A 16,226-nucleotide genomic window follows, 5' to 3' on the forward strand; every position below is an offset into this window, starting at 1 on the left:
AACCTTGGATTTACAGTCAGCTTACAATCAAGCTTACTCTTTAGACTTGGCTCAGAAAAATTCAGATGCTTATGGCTCATCTAATGTGTATTCTGCTGCAACTACTACAAAAGAATTTCACCCACGTACGAATATGGAGCAAACTGAAACAATTTCTACTGATAAAGGTGCCCTTGCTGCAGCATATACTTATTCAAAACAGAACTGTTTCTTTTGAGGGGATAATATTCATAAGAGAGAGACATGTCCTGCTCGAGAGGCAACTTGTAATAGTTGTGGCAAGAAGGGACATTAATCTAGAGTATGCAAGTCCAAAGCAACTACTAAAAGTGTGACTGTTGCCATGTGTACGCAGTCTTTATTCAGATTCAATTTTAATTGTCATTGTCAGTGTACAGTACAGAGACAACGAAATGCATTTAGCATCTCCCTGGAAGAGCGACATAGCAAATGATTTAAATAAATAATAATAAGTGATAATAAGTGTCCGGGGGGTGGGGGGGTGATTGGCAGTCACCGAGGTACGTTGTTGAGTAGAGTGACAGCCGCCGGGAAGAAGCTGTTCCTGGACCTGCTGGTTCGGCAACGGAGAGACCTGTAGCGCCTCCCGGATGGTAGGAGGGTAAACAGTCCATGGTTGGGGTGAGAGCAGTCCTTGGCGATGCTGAGCGCCCTCCGCAGATAACGCTTGCTTTGGACAGACTCAATGGAGGGGAGCGAGGAACCGGTGATGCGTTGGGCAATTTTCACCACCCTCTGCAATGCCTTCCGGTCGGAGACAGAGCAGTTGCCATACCATACTGTGATGCAGTTGGTAAGGATGCTCTCGATGGTGCAGCGGTAGAAGTTCACCAGGATCTGAGGAGACAGATGGACCTTCTTCAGTCTCCTCAGGAAGAAGAGACGCTGGTGAGCCTTCTTGATCAGAGTTGAGGTATTGTGGGTCCAAGAGAGGTCATCGGAGATGTTGACTCCCAGGAACCTGAAGCTAGAAACACGTTCCACCCTCCGTCCCGTTAATGTGGATGGGGGTGTGCGTGCCGCCCCTGGACTTCCTGAAGTCTACAATGAGCTCCTTGGTCTTCTTGGAGTTAAGGGCCAGGTTGTTGTCAGCGCACCATGCTGCTAAGTGCTGGACCTCCTCCCTGTAGGCCGACTCATCGTTGTTGCTGATGAGGCCAATCACCGTTGTATCATCTGCATACTTGATGATGGTGTTAGTACCATGTACAGGTGTGCAGTCATAGGTGAAGAGGGAGTAGAGGAGGGGGCTCAGCACACAGCCCTGTGGAACGCCGGTGTTCAGGGTGAGGGTTGAAGAGGTGTGCTTGTCTAACCTAACAGACTGGGGTCTGTTGGTTAGAAAGTCCAGTATCCAGTTGCAGAGGGAGGGGTCGATGCCCAGGTTACCGAGTTTGGTGATCAGTTTTGATGGTATAATGGTGTTGAATGCTGAGCTGTAATCGATGAACAGCATTCTTACGTAAGTGTCTCTGTTGTCGAGGTGGGAGAGGGCGGAGTGAAGTGCCGTTGAGATGGCATCCTCCGTACTCCTGTTCTTGCGGTGTGCAATTACAGCTGCATTTCCTCAGAGCTTGTCTCAAGCAGCTGCAACGGTATCCATTAATGGCCATACACTCAATGTACTACTTGATTCTGGCAGTTCAGAAAGTTTTATAAGTAAACAAGTTGTGTCCCGACTAAATCTAACTATAATTCCTTCAAATAGAGAAATCTCGATGGCTCTGACAACTCTCAATACTCAAATTATAGGACCTTGTATTGTAGACTTTATTCTGAACAAAACTAGCTATAAATCTGTATGTCTTGGTATTTTGAAAAATTTGTGTAGCGATATAATTCTAGATCAGGATTTCCAGAAACTGCACAGATCACTTCAAATAATATATGAAGGAACTATGCTTGATCTTGTATTGTCAAAGCCATCGGTACTGTGTGGTTTTTCTGCTGCATCTGTTGAATGTCCTTCATTATTCACTAATTTATCCTCTAAGTGCAAGCCAATTGCTACAAAATCAAGACATTTTAGTAAAGATGATAGGAATTTTATCAACACAGAAGTAACTAATCTTTTACAAGAAGGGATTATAGAACCTAGTTCTTCCCCTTGGAGGGCACAAGTTGTCGTGGTTAAGGATCCCTTGGAGAGACATAGAAAGAGACTCTGCATTGATTACTCTCAAACTATAAACCAATTCACGGAGCTTGATGCATATCCAATACCTCAAATAGAAGAGATTATCAAAACATTATCTAAGTATAAGATATTCTCTACTTTTGACCTAAAAAGTGCTTACTACCAAATTCCTTTGAAGGAATCAGAGAAGAAATACACTGCGTTTGAAGCAAATGGGAAATTATATCACTACTACAGAGTTCCTTTTGGGGTAACTAATGGTGTGGCTGTTTTTCAGAGAGAGATGGACAAACTTGTTGAACAGGAAAACCTTAAAAATACTTTCCCTTATCTTGATAATATAACTATTGCAGGAAAAGACCAAGCTGAACATGATGAAAATGTACAACGGTTTTTAGAAGTTGTACATTCTAAAAATCTAACATTAAATGAGGCTAAGTCAATAACATCAGTGTCATCAATTAATATTCTTGGTTAGTGGGTTGGAAATGATATAATCAAGCCTGATCCAGAAAGACTCCGCCCACTCCAAGAGATACCTGTTCCAGCTACATTAAACTCTCTACGAAGGGTTCTTGGGATGTTTGCATATTATGCTAAATGGATACCAAATTTTTCAGACAACATTTATCCTTTGATGAGAGCAAAATCTTTCCCCCTTGACTCTACAGCAATTGGTGCCTTTACTTCTTTAAAGAAACAATTGGAATCTGCGACATTACAGGCCATCGATGAGGATCTCCCCTTTGTTGTTGAATGTGATGCCTCTGATTTAACAGTATCAGCAACATTAAATCAAGGAGGACGACCAGTGGCTTTCATGTCTCGTACTTTCCAAGGTAGTGAATTGCACTACCCACCCGTCGAAAAGGAAGCTCCAGCAATTATTGAAGCAGTGAGGAAATTGAGTCATTTCCTTGCTCGCCAGCACTTCACTTTGATAACAGATCAGCGTTCAGTAGCTTTTATGCTGGATAATCGGAAACGAACGAAGATAAAAAATAGTAAAATTCATGAATGGAGGATTGAATTATCTGCATATAGTTATTCAATTGAGTACCGCCCTGGTAAGGATAATGTAGCTCCGGATACATTAACTCGAGCATTTTGTGCCTCTGTTCATTCTTCTGCACTCACTGATCTTCACAATGGGCTGTGTCATCCTGGCGTCACTCATATGTTACACTATGTTCGTTCCAAAAACTTACCTTTCTCTACAGAAGATGTGAAGATGACGTGTGCTTCATGTAGAATCTGTGCTGAATTAAAACCAAGGTTCTTCCGTCCTGAAGAAGGAAGATTGATCAAAGCTACTCAACCTATGGAACGTTTGAGTATTGACTTCAAAGGGCCTTTACCATCCTCCTCTCAAAATGTTTATATACTTACCTTAGTTGACGAATATTCGAGGTTTCCATTTGCCTTTCCTTGTCCAAATATGTCAGCTGCTACGGTTATCAAATGTTTAGATCAACTGTTTTCATTCTGTGGATTTCCAAGTTACATACATTCTGATAGGGGCACCTCATTCATGTCAAAAGATTTAAAGGACTACCTTTCTAAGAGAGGAATTGCAACAAGTAAAACAACATCATATCATCCTATTGGAAATGGTCAGGTTGAGAGGTATAATGGAATCATTTGGAAAGCAGTGAAACTGGCTTTAAAGTCAAATGACATACTAGATCAGCAGTGGGAATGTGTTCTACCAGATGCATTACACCCCATCAGATCTCTACTGTCAACTGCTACCAATACTACTCCACACGAGCGGTTCTTTAACTTCAAATGGCGTTCTTCTAGTGGTACTTCTCTGCCATCATGGTTGACTAGCCCTGGGCCTGTGTTGCTTCATCGTTATGTCCGATTAAATAAGAATGAGCCCTTTGTTGATGAAGTTGAACTGACTGATCTTAACCCTTCTTATGCAACTATCAAGTATCGGGATGGACGTCGGTCAACTGTCTCACTTCGTGACCTTGCACCATGTCCGTCTTCTCCATCAGCTCCGTCACGTCTTGATAACACTAATCGAGAACTTCCTCCGTCAGCTCCGTCACTTCTTGATAACACTAATCGGGAACTTCCTCCAACACTTCCAGCATCCTCTATGGAAACTTCTACAAGAAATTCTAAAATTGAAAATCTAAATAACAATGAGTGAAGTTGATGACCAAGCAATATATCTATCCCCAGCTATTGAAACACCATTATCTCCTGAAACTCCAGTGCTGCGACGGTCATCAAGAAGTATTAAACCTCCTGACCGTCTCAACATAAATAGGAGGGGAGAATGAAGTGGGCGCATGTGCGGAGCTCTTCTAGAGTGTGCGCATGTGCAGGACTTTTCCGGAGTGTGCGCATGTGCAAAGTTTTTCGGGCGTGAAAAGCTTGCGGAATCAGCCATGTTTGCCAGACGTTTCTGAGTTTATGTATTAAAGAAATGTTGCTTAAAGCTTAAATAAAGTTAAGTAAATTACGAATAGTGAAAGTTTCATTTACCTCACAACACTGTCATACTAAAATTGAGACTGAGCCACAAAGGAGTATTGCAGCAGCTGCCCGTGTGCTCTGTCAAAGCAGCAGGTTCCAAGGAACATCTTAACGGGGGAAAGTGGGTCGAGGTTATTCCTGAGCTTGGGGACTTGGCATCTACCCATGCTTAAAAATAGGGCATGAACAGGGTGCCAGAATTGGAGGAGAGCAGTAATCTTGCAAGATTCCAGAATGGAAGCGGATTCCAGAGACTGGGATTACAGAGCTAGGAAGAGCACAAAATCTCATGATTAAATGTTTGTGCTTGCTGACCTACATAATTCCCCAGTTAGTTTAGTTTATTGTCACATGTACCAAGGTAGTGAAAAGCTTTTGTGTGCTAACCAGTCAGCAGAAATACAGTCTGAAGAAGGGTTTCGGCCCGAAACGTCGCCTATTTCCTTCGCTCCATAGATGCTGCTGCACCCGCTGAGTTTCCCCAGCAATTTTGTGTACCAGCAGAAATACTATACATGATTCCAACCTTGCCGTACACAGTATACTGATACATGATAAAGGAACTAACAGTGGTGAGACAAGTTCAAGTTCAAGTTTGAATTTATTGTCACATGTACCAATTAAGGTACAGTGATATTTGAGTTACCATACAACTATACTAAGTGAAAAGCAACAATACACACAGCCACATAAAATAAAACTTAACATAAACATTCACCACAGCGGAATCCACATACCTCACTGTGATGGAAGGTAATAAAGTTCAATCATCTTCCTCCTGTATTCACCCGTGGTCGGTCGTTGAACCCTCCGCAGTCGCCGCTGCCGACGGTCCAATGTCCGAAGCCCTCGCGTCGGGATGGTGGAAACTCCGGCGTCGGGACGGATCGGAACACCGTGGACCTCCAGAGTCGGCCTCTTCTTACCAGAGACCGCGAGGTTCGCGGTGTTAAAGTCCACAGGCCCCGTGGTTGGAGGTCTTCTACTGGTGATCCTCTGCGGAGGACCACACGCTCCGCGACGGTAAAACCGCACCGCACGGGTGGCTTGCAGCTCTGGGCCGGTCTTCAGGGAAGGCCGCACCACTCCACGTTGTTAGGCCGCAGAGGGGACGGAGATGCGATACGGAAAAAAATCGCTTCTCCGTCGAGGTAACTGATTGAAAAAAGTTTCCCCTAATTCTCCCCCCCCACCCCCCACATAAAACAGACTAAGAAACATTAAAACATACTTTTATAACATACTTAAACTAATAAAAACAGAGAGGGGACTGACAGTGGTGAGAGTTAGAACATGGCAGCAGATTGTTGATCTACATCCTGTGTACACAGAACTAAACAAGAAAGGCAATCTGTTGGTGTGGTGGAACAACCAAGTCTAGAGATCAGTCATGTTGACAGCGACAAACAAACTCAGAATTGGGGAAGTAACAGGCAGAGAGGTTGGAATCAGTGGCTGATTGTAAAGCTGATAGCAGGGACCAAAAACACTGGATTCAATCCTCGAAATTCTCACTTACCCTGTACTTTATATGAGATGCAATTTTACGATTCAGGGACAGCAGGGGATTGAGAGACCTGGGTGTTGACACAAAACTGAAAGAAAGTGATTCGGTATTTTCTGGGTGAAATTGCCGAGGGTCATAAGCAAAGGTCAAGGCCAGTTTCTGAAAGATAAAATGATGTGTGGCAAGGAAACCATTGCTGCCCAGTCTCCAGCTGTGAGCAGATGGATCAGAATAGATGGAGGGAAGAATGATCCTACCCAGCTGGACAGTGAAGCTGAGGTTTAGAAACATAGAAATTAGGTGCAGGAGTAGGCCATTCGGCCCTTCGAGCCTGCACCGCCATTCAATATGATCATGGCTGATCATCCAACTCAGTATCCTGTACCTGCCTTCTCTCCATACCCTGATCCCTTTAGCCACAAGGGCCACATCTAACTCCCTCTTAAATATAGCCAATGAACTGGCCTCAACTACCTTCTGTGGCAGAGAATTCCAGTGATTCACCACTCTCTGTGTGAAAAATGTTTTTCTCATCTCGGTCCTAAAAGATTTCCCCCTTATCCTTAAACTGTGACCCCTTGTACTGGACTTCCCCAACATCGGGAACAATCTTCCTGCATCTAGCCTGTCCAACCCCTTAAGAATTTTGTAAGTTTCTATAAGATCCCCCCTCAGTCTTCTAAATTCTAGCGAGTACAAGCCGAGTCTATCCAGTCTTTCTTCATATGAAAGTCCTGACATCCCAGGAATCAGTCTGGTGAACCTTCTCTGTACTCCCTCTATGGCAAGAATGTCTTATCTCAGATTAGGAGACCAAAATTGAACGCAATACTCCAGGAGTGGTCTCACCAAGACCCTGTAGAACTGCGGTAGAACATCCCTGCTCCTATACTCAAATCCTTTTGCTATGAATGCTAACATACCATTCGCTTTCTTCACTGCCTGCTGCACCTGCATGCCTACTTCCTCATTCCTTGACCTCACCATCTCCATCGCAGGGGACAGACTTCTGACCGACATACACTACAAACCAACTGATTCACATGGCTATCTGGACTACACGTCTTCCCACCCTGCCCCCTGTAAAGACTCCATCCCCAACTCCCAATTCCTCCGTCTACGCCGCATCTGTTCCCAGGATGAGACGTTCCACACCAGGGCATCGGAAATGTCCTCGTTCTTCAGGGAACGGGGATTCCCCTCCGCCGCCATAGATGAGGCTCGCACCAGGGTCTCATCCATACCCCGCAACACTGCTCTCTCTCCCCATCCCCACACTCGCAACAAGGGCAGAGTCCCCCTAGTCCTCACCTTCCACCCCACCAGCCGGCAAATACAACACATAATCCTCCGCCATTTCCGCCACCTCCAACGTGACCCCACCACTCGCCACATCTTCCCATCTCCCCCTATGTCTGCCTTCCGCAAAGACCGCTCCCTCCGCAACTCCCTTGTCAATTCTTCCCTTCCCTCCCGTACCACCTCCTCCCCAGGCACTTTCCGCTGCAACCGCAAGAAATGCAACACCTGTCCCTTCACCTCCCCCCTCGACTCCATTCAAGGACCCAAGCAGTCGTTCAAGGTGCGACAAAGGTTCACCTGTATCTCCTCCAACCTCATCTACTGCATCCGCTGCTCTAGATGTCAGCTGATTTACATCGAGGAGACTAAGCGGAGGTTGGGCGATCGTTTCGCCGAACACCTCTGCTCAGTCCGCAGTAACCTACCTGAACTCCCTGTGGCTCAGCACTTCAACTCCCCCTCCCATTCCCAATCCGACCTCTCTGTCCTGGGTCTCCTCCATTGCCAGAGTGAGCAACACCGGAAATTGGAGGAACAGCACCTCATATTCCGCCTGGGTTGCTTGCGTCCGGATGGCATGAACGTTGAATTCTCCCAATTTTGCTAGCCCTTGCTGTCTCCTCCCCTTCCTTAACCCTCGAGCTGTCTCCTCCCATCCCCCCGCCCTCAGGCTCCTCCTCCTCCATTTTCCTTCCTTCTCCCCCCCACCCCCCATCAGTCTGAAGAAGGGTTTCGGCCCGAAAAGTCGCCTATTTCCTTCGCTCCATAGATGCTGCTGCACCCGCTGAGTTTCTCCAGCATTTTTGTGCACCTGCCTACTTTCAATGACTGGTGTACCATGACACCCGGGTCTCGTTGCATCTCCCCTTTTCCTAATCGGCCACCATTCAGATAATAGTCTACTTTCCTGTTTTAGCCACCAAAGTGGATAACCTCACATTTATTCACATTATACTGCATTTGCCATGCATTTGCCCACTCACCCAGCCTATCCAAGTCTCCTTGCAGCCTCCTAGCATCCTCCTCACAGCTAACGTTGCCCCCCAGCTTCGTGTCATCCGCAAACTTGGAGATGTTGCATTCAATGCCCTCGTCCAAATCATTAATATATATTGTAAATAGCTGGGGTCCCAGCACTGAGCCTTGTGGTACCCCACTAGTCACTGCCTGCCATTGTGAAAAGGACCCGTTTACTCCTACTCTTTGCTTCCTGTCTGCCAGCCAGTTCTCTATCCACATCAATACTGAACCCCCAATACCGTGTGCTTTAAGTTTGTATACTAATCTCTAATGTGGGACCTTGTCGAAAGCCTTCTGAAAGTCCAGATTTAACACATCCACTGGTACTCCCTTATCCACTCTACTAGTTACATCCTCGAAAATGTCTATAAGATTCGTCAAACATGATTTACCTTTCATAAATCCATGCTGACTTTGCCCTATGATTTCACCACTTTCCAAATGTGCTGCTATCCCATCTTTAATAACTGACTCTAGCAGTTTCCCCACTACCGATGTTAGACTAACTGGTCTGTAATTCCCCGTTTTCCTGTTACTGTTACTGACTGCAAGGTACCTACATTTGCTTTAACTAATCTTTTTCTCTTCACATCTAGAAAAACTTTTGCAGTCAGTTTTTATGTTCCCTGCCAGTTTTCTTTCATAATCTATTTTCTCTTTCCTAATTAAGCCCTTTGTCCTCCTCTGCTGGACTGAATTTCTCCCAGTCCTCTGGTAGGCTGCTTTTTTTGGGCTAATTTGTATGCTTCATCTTTTGTTTTGATACTATCCCTGATTTCCCTTGTTATCCATGGATGCACTACCTTCCCCGATTTAAGCTGGGCATAGCCTTAACATGGTCATTCAAAAGTGAAGCAGGAAGCACTTTATATACAAAGTTAAATATGGAAGATAGACACAAAAAACTGGATGAACTGGGCACCATTCCTTTTCTCCAGAGATGCTGCCTGTCCCGCTGAGTTACACTAGCTATTTGTGTCTATCTTCAGTTTAAATCAGCATCTGCAGTTCCTTCCCACACAAGTTAAAAATTGATTTCTCTCCCCAAGAGTTACAGACCTACTACAGAACCAAGGTGGGTCAATGAAATTAATATATGGGTGTGATGTAATCGTGCAACAGATCATATCCAAGCATCTGAATGGCCCTCAGTCCTTCTCAAAATTCAGCGACATCAGGCAACGCAACCTCTGTTCCCCAGAGCTGCAGGACCTGCCCTTCTCCCAGACATGTTATGGCTATAATATCCCCAGGCCAAGTAACCATCTATACCCAGAATTAATCTGCCTTACTCGTCAGGCTTCTGGCATTAAATTAAATGGTTAATCTATCAGACCTTCCTCACTCCATGAATTGCCCTGTCCATCCTCTCTACTGATATACATTGACATTTATATCAGGCTTCATTTCCCCATCTCCCACGTGAATGCTATGGGTCAGACCCCCCCCCCCCCCCCCCCCCCCCGCCAGATTAGTTTAAACCCTCTCACAGCAAATCTCCTCTCCAGGACATGTGGTCTTCCTGTTCATGCGCAAATCAGTCTCTTTTGTACATTGGCTTGTCATTTTCTGTTTAGGCATGCATTTATGTATTCCACATTCCTGTTCTCTGTCTCACCCGCTGGTGTCTTCATTGATAGATTCTAACATTTCCCCTGTCTCAGATGTTGTGCAAATTGGCCTGTCATTTTCTGCTTTTTGTCTGTCTTTTTAGAATAAAGGGATTACATTGCTATTTGCTATTCTAATTTAAAGTTGCCAGAATCTTGGGAAGAACTTTTGGTGTCAGATCACAATCGCTCTGTATCGCTAGTGATTGTAATTTTCTCAAGTTCCCTTACATCCAATTTTGACTGATCACTTATTCGGGGATTTTATAACACTTCTTTCCTCTAACGTTTGGACTGCTGAAAAATATTCACTTAATTCATCTGTTATCTCCTTGTTTTCCATTATCAATTCCCCAGATTCACTTTTTTATATACTTCCAATGTTCACTTTGTTGGAACGTTTTACTCTGAGATTTTACATTTCCGGGGAGCCATATCTGGCACTCCAGTCGGTAGGATGTTAGTCATTGTTTGTTCTTTTTCCACCATTTGGTAATATCCACAATAAGTGGTCCACCCCTTGAATATTTTTCTTGTTGAAATGTATTATTCTCTCTAGTTGGAGATCCCTTCCATGTCTGCCCCTGCATCTCAATTTGCCAATCTGTTAACCTAATTTGCCAGCTCACATTAGCTAGCTCTGCTTTTATGCTCCCAAAACTGCCCATATTTAAATTTAAAATGCTAGTCTGGGTGATACCCTCTCAGGGGAGGTGACTAGCATAGTATAAAACACAGAACAGTGGAGCACAGTAACAAGCCCTTCAGCCCATGTCTGTACCGAACATGTCAAATTACTGCCCTTCAGTCTTTATGTGATCCATATCCCTCCAATTCCTGCACATTCATGTGCCCGAATAAAAGCCCCTTAAACACCATCTGCTTCCTCCACCACTCTGGCCGTGCATTCCAGGCACCTTTGTGTTTAAAACTTGCCCCACACATCTCCCTCAAACTTACCCACTCTCACCTTAAAATTATACTCTCTAGGATTTAACTTTCGCCCTGAGATAATGCTGACTATCTACCCAATCTGTGCCTATCATAATTCTACATCCTTCCATCAAATCGTTGCTCAGCCTTCAACGCTCCAAAATAAAAATAATCCGTTTGCCCAACCTCTCCTTATAGCTATTAATATTACTATCAAAACGTCTCCCGTCTCACCAGAGATCCAAAAGTCCTTGACTATAGCTACAAAACCATCAAAGAAGCCTATTCCTCTACCCACTACCCACACATTGGAAAGTTGGACCATCAGACTCTGTTCCTTCTTCCTGCTTATAAGTTGAAACTGAAGCATGAGGATTGAGCACAGAAAGCTGTATAGTACTGGCCTGAGGAAACAGACGAGGTCGTACTTGACTGCTTTGAGTCGGTAGACTGATTCACATTTAAAGAACCGATGGCCCACCTGGATTAATAGACCACAGATGTCACAGACTTTATCAGTAAGTGTATCGAGAACTGCATGCCGAAATGATAACACAAGCAGACACAACAAACTGCGGATGCTGGAATCATGCATACAACACATTGTGCTGGATCTTTGGAGGACATGGATTGGTGACATTACAATACAATATGAGTGTTCCCCAGCCTGAAACCACAAATAAACCAAGAGTTCCATTCCTTACTGAAGTCCATGTCTGAGGCTTAGACCTTTACAGGAAATCTAAGTATGACCTTCATAAAGCCTCATGGACAGCAATGGAAAATTCCTGGCCAAGCATACGTCCCAAACTAACCTCACATATGCACTGAATTGTGGCAAAGCTTGCACGTTATATCAGGCCACAAAGTGAATGCAGGCAGAATCATTTGCCACTATGCATTTTATGTTAGTATTGAATACAGGGTCGGTCAAATTATGTCAATTGCACCTACAGCCTCAGGAGAACCTGTATGCATGGTCAGACATCAGATCATAGAAACATAGAAAAAGGTGCAGGAGTAGGCCATTTGGCCCTTCGTGCCTGCACCGCCATTCAATATGATCATGGCTGATCATCCAACTCAGTATCCTGTACCTGCCTTCTCTCCATACCCCCTGATCCCTTTAGCCACAAGGGCCACATCTAACTCCCTTTTAAATATAGCCAATGAACTGGCCTCAACTACCTTCTGTGGCAGAGAATTCCAGAGATTCACCACTCTCTGCGTGAAAAATGTTTTTCTCATCTCGGTCCTAAAAGATTTCCATCTTATCCTTAAACTGTGACCCCTTGTTCTGGAATCCCCCTCCTGAGAGTGATCCCATGGAAAGCACAGAAGGTATGGAGTGTTGTTTATTGTCAGTGAAAGGCTTTTGTAGTGTGGAACCTGTCAACAGAAAGACAATACATGATTACAATTGAGCCTTCCACAGTATAGAGATACATGATAAAGGGAACAACAAAAATATCATTTAGTGCAATATAAAGATCTAAGCAGGAGTATTCATGGACATCTTTAACCTCCGCCTGCTTCAGTTGAAGATTCCCACCTACTTTGAGTTCATTATCAGACCAATGCCAAAGTGCCATAATGACTACTGCCCAGTGGCTCCAACATACATCATAATGAAGTAGTTTGAGAGGCGCGTTAACTTCAGCCTCCAAAGCAGCCGAGGTCCACTGCTATTAGCCTATTGATAGGGCGGCACGGTGGTAGAACTACTGCCTTACGCCAGAGACCGAGGTTCGATGCCAACTATGGACGCCATGTACGTATGTACAGCAACCGTTCTCCCTCTGACCGCATGGGTCTTCTCCAAGATCTTCGGTTTCCTCCTACACTCCAAAGACGTACAGGTTTGTAGGTTAATTGGCTTGGTATAAATGTAAAATTGTCCATAGTGTGTGTGGTGTTAATGTGCGGGGATCACTGGTCAGCATGGATTTAGTGGGCCGAAGGGCCTGTTCCCACGCTGTATTTCTAAACTAAACTAAAATACAGTTGCAACAGGTCCATGGCACATACCAGCCCCCGTCCCTGCAATAATCACTGGAAATCTGAATAAATCTGGACATCTACATCATGCTCATGTCTATTGACTGAGCTCTGCCTTCATTATACAGAACAGTATAGCAGAGGAATGGGCCCTTCAGCCCACAATGTCTGTGCCGAACATGATGCTAAGTTAAATGATCTCATCTGCCTCTACGTGATCCATATCCTTCTATTCTCCTACATTCCGTCTTGTCTTTTATAAATTTTTGTCTCGTTAAATGTGTCTTGAGTCTAGTTTTTATTATTTTTCTTTAGCTGTGTATCTGTGGGGGTTGGGGGAAACCGTTAGTCTCTTCCCTGTACGGGGACATGACTTTTCCCTGTCGGGTCTCCGATGTCGATGGGCCTAACATCGAGGAGCCGGCGGCAGCCTCCGGCCGGGACTAACCTGAGGGCTCCAGTCGCGGAGCCTGCGGACCTGACATCGCGGAGCTGGCTGACCGGAGTGGGAAGAGCTGTGATGGTGCGCGGCTGCGACCCGACTTCGGAGCTTCGGAGGCTCCGGCCGCAGGGCCGGTGGACAGGAACATCGGGAGCTAGCAGGTCCCTGGTGGGAGACCGCTTTTCGGAGCTCCCGCAATGGCAACTTCTCCCGCTGGAATCGCGGGGTTTAAAGGACTCGGAGCTGGGCCTAATATCGCCCCGCGTGGCTTAAATGGCCACAGGACTTATCATCGTCCGCCGGGGGCATTAACATCGGGAGCCCCAGTTCGCCTCGACGCTGCAGTTGGACTGCTGGACCGCGGGAGAAGAACAAAGGGAAGAGATAAGACTTTGCCTTCCATCACAGTGAGGAGGTGCTGGAGATTCACTGTGATGGATGTTTATGTAAACTGTGTTAAGTGTGGGTCTTGGGTTTTAAAAAAAAAATGTAAAACTGTAGAAAATGCAATTTCGTTCAAACCAAGCTGTTTGAATGACAATAAAAGGCATTCTATTCTATTCCATTCTATTCTTCTATTCCTTGCACTTCTATGTGCCTATCTAAAAGTCCCTTAAATGCCACTATTGTATCCGCCTCCACTGTTACCCCAGCAATGCATTCCAGTTACCCACTACAGTGTGTAAAAGACTTGTTCCGCGCATCTCCATGAAACGTTCCCACTCTCACATTACAACAATGCCCTCGAGTGTTGGACGTTTCCACCCTAAAAAAAAATCCTGACTGTCTACATTATCTATACCTCCCATCTATCAAGTCTCCCATCAACCTCTGATGTTCCAGAGAAAACAATTCAACTCTATCCAACCTCTCCTGTGGCTGAACCCCTCTAATCCAGGCAGAATTCTGGTGAAACTCCTCTCCACCCTCTACAAAGACTCACCCTTTCCTGTAATGGAGCGACCAGAACTGCACACCATATTCCAAATGTGGCATAACCAAAGCTGCATCATGACTCTTATATTCAATGTGCCTAGCAATGGAGGCAAGCATCTACCACCTTCATTGAGCTATGAATTTGAACTCTAAGGTCATTCTGCACTTCAATGCTGTTAAACTTTTTGCCATTAACTATATATTTTCTCCTTCCATTCAAACTTCCAAAGTGCAACACTTCATCAATCACATTCATATCTCCCTCAAAAACTCAATCAAGTTAGTAAGACACGCTGGGTACAAAGCCATGCTGGCTGTCCCTAATTAACCACTTCTCTTCCGAATAGGAGTAAATCTTATTCCGAAGAATCCTTTACTATAGCTTCACTACTGCTAACATGAGCTCACCAACCTGATTTGGGGGACTTCAACTATGGGGATGAATTGGATAAGCCTGGTTTGTTTTCTTTGGAAACCTTGGATTCTCTCTACTTCTGTTCTTAAACAAAGGAGCAACGTTAGCTACTCTCCAGTCCTCCGGGACGTCATCTGTAGCAAGAGAAGATGCAAAGATCTTCATCGAGACTCATAGAAAATAGGTGCAGGAGGAGGCCATTCGAGCCAGCACCGCCATTCATTGTGATCATGGCTGATCGTCCCCAATCAATAACCCGTGCCTGCCTTCTCCCCATATCCCTCGACTCCACTAGCCCCTAGAGAACTATTTAACTCTCGCTTAAATCCATCCAGTGATTTGGCCTCCACTGCCCGCTGGAAGGGAATTCCATAAATTCACAACTCTCTGGGTGAAAAAGTTATTTCTCACCTCAGTCTTAAATGACCTCCCCTTTATTCTAAGACTGTGGCCCCTGGTTCTGGACTCGCCCAACATTGGGCACATTTTTCCCGCATCTAGCTTGTCCGGTCCTTTTATAATTTTATATGTTTCTATAAGATCTCCCCTCATCCTTCTAAACTCCAGTGAATACAAGCCTAGTCTTTTCAATCTTTCCTCATATGACAGTCCCGCCATCCCAGGGATCAATCTCGTGAACCTATGCTGCACTGCCTCAATCACAAGGATGTCCTTCCTCAAATTAGGAGACCAAAACTGTGCACAATACTCCAGATATGGTCTCAGAAGTTGAGTACAGGAGCAGAGGTCCTTCTGCAGTTGTATGGGACCCAAGTGAGACCACACGTGGAGCCCTCAGAAGAACTTCTTTACTCCTATACCTCCCGCTATCTCTTTTCTTAATTCTCTCAATAACCAGGGATAGATCCCATCGTCTTTGGATCCATCGTCATATCTACTTGAATACTCTTCAATTACCCCAATACCACCACCTCCTTAATCTCAAACTGCACTGCATATTAATATTCTCCACATTAATCTCACTGTCCTAATTGTCCTTCTCCTTGGTGAAAATAGATGCAAAGTACTAGTTTAGTATCTCGCCAACATCCGATTCCGTTTATTTTTGATATCCCTCCTATGGATAGAAGATTCTCGCTATCCCATCGACGGCTCTTGTAATTTTCTATCAGGTCATTTCTTGGCTTCCTTCAATCCAAGGAAAACAAGCCAGACCGATCCGAGTCATCCCCATTGTTGAAGTCCTCCAAATCTGGCAGCAATTTGTGGTGAAACCCCTCCCCAACACAACCACATCCTCCCTGTAGCGTGGTGACCAGACCACACACATTACTTCAAGTACACTCTAACCTGTATTTAATAACATTTGCAACATAAGTTTCCATCTTTTACTTTTTGTGCTATAACTTGTGAGGTCATGCACGTCATATGCTTTTCTCACCACCCCTATC

The sequence above is a fragment of the Amblyraja radiata genome, chromosome 8, assembly GCF_010909765.2.
Source record: "Amblyraja radiata isolate CabotCenter1 chromosome 8, sAmbRad1.1.pri, whole genome shotgun sequence".
Taxonomy (NCBI): domain Eukaryota; kingdom Metazoa; phylum Chordata; class Chondrichthyes; order Rajiformes; family Rajidae; genus Amblyraja; species Amblyraja radiata.